The 1,248-nt window shown below is 73.1% G+C and overlaps 1 long non-coding RNA gene across 1 annotated transcript; it reads left to right on the forward strand.

The window, feature by feature from the left end:
• The first annotated feature begins 39 nt into the window (after positions 1–39).
• LOC146584915 (uncharacterized) lies at positions 40–868 on the forward strand. The gene is made up of 3 exons (XR_014898103.1): positions 40–167; positions 616–671; positions 780–868. It is a non-coding gene; the product is annotated as an uncharacterized LOC146584915 (long non-coding RNA).
• Positions 869–1,248: the final 380 nt, after the last annotated feature.

A 1,248-nucleotide genomic window follows, 5' to 3' on the forward strand; every position in this document is an offset into this window, starting at 1 on the left:
GCGCCGGGCCCCGCTGACGTGTCCCCCCCCCCGCCGCCGCCGCCGGCGTCCCCGGGCAGGTGGACAGTGACACGGTGTGGAACGAGATGCACTCGTCCAGCGCCGTGCGCATGGCCGTGGGCTGCCTCGTGGAGCTGGCCTTCAAGGTGGCCGCCGGCGAGATCAAGGTGAGCGTGCACGCGCGTGTGCATGCGTGCACGCATGTCCTGGCGCGCAGCCTCTGCGTGCGCTTGCACCGCCCTGGTGCGCGGTGGTGCTCGTGCGCGCCTGCGCGTGTGCCCGCTGCTCCCGTGCGCGCTTCCCCGGGTGTGCGCGATGGTCCTCGTGTGTGCACGCTGCTCTCACGCACGCTGCGCGTGACAGTGCTCGCGCTTGCTTGCACGCGTGCCCGCTGCATTTGTGCACGCTGCCCTGGGTGCGTGCAATGGCCCTCGTGCACGCTGGCCCTCGTGCACACCGCCGTGCGCGTGTGGCCTTGCACAATCACCTGCAGCCCTGGGAGCCCCGCCGGGGTCTGCAGAGCACCCCGGGCGCAGCGCGGGGGAGGCGGAGGGGAAGGTGCCCCCCTCCTGCACGCGCACGTGTGTGCACACGCGTGTGCCCCTGTCYTTGCAGAACGGCTTCGCTGTCATCAGGCCCCCAGGGCACCACGCGGAGGAGTCCACGGCCATGTGAGTGCGAGGCTCGCCGCGGGCGGGGGGCAGCGGTGCCCGGGGGGGTGGCCCGGACCCGATGGGGTCTCATCCTGCTCCTCCTCCTCCTCCTCCTCCCCCCCCCAGGGGCTTCTGCTTCTTCAACTCGGTGGCCATCTCGGCCAAGCTGCTGCAGCAGAAGCTCAGCGTGGGCCGTATCCTCATCGTGGACTGGGTAACGTGGCGGGCGCGGGGCCGGGGGGCGCGTGCCCCACCGTCCTGCCCCGTTGCACGCTGCTGGGCGTCGTGCACGCCGTCCTGCCCCATCGCGCACCGCTGGGCCCCATTGCACACGCCGTCCTGCCCCATCGCGCACCGCCGGGCCCCACCGCGCACGCCATCCTGCCCCGTTGCACGCTGCTGGGCGTCGTGCTCGCCGTCCTGCCCCATAGCGCACCGCTGGGCCCCATTGCACACGCCATCCTGCCCCATCGCGCACCGCCGGGCCCCACCGCGCACGCCCTGCCCTACAGCGCACCGCCGGGCCCCGTGCATGCTCTCCTGCCCCATAGCACGCCGTCCCACCCCATAGCGCACCGCTGTGCCCCATTGCACA

Source organism: Rhea americana, unplaced genomic scaffold (assembly GCF_003343005.1).
Source record: "Rhea americana isolate MKP2758 unplaced genomic scaffold, rheAme1 scaffold_888, whole genome shotgun sequence".
Taxonomy (NCBI): Eukaryota; Metazoa; Chordata; class Aves; order Rheiformes; family Rheidae; genus Rhea; species Rhea americana.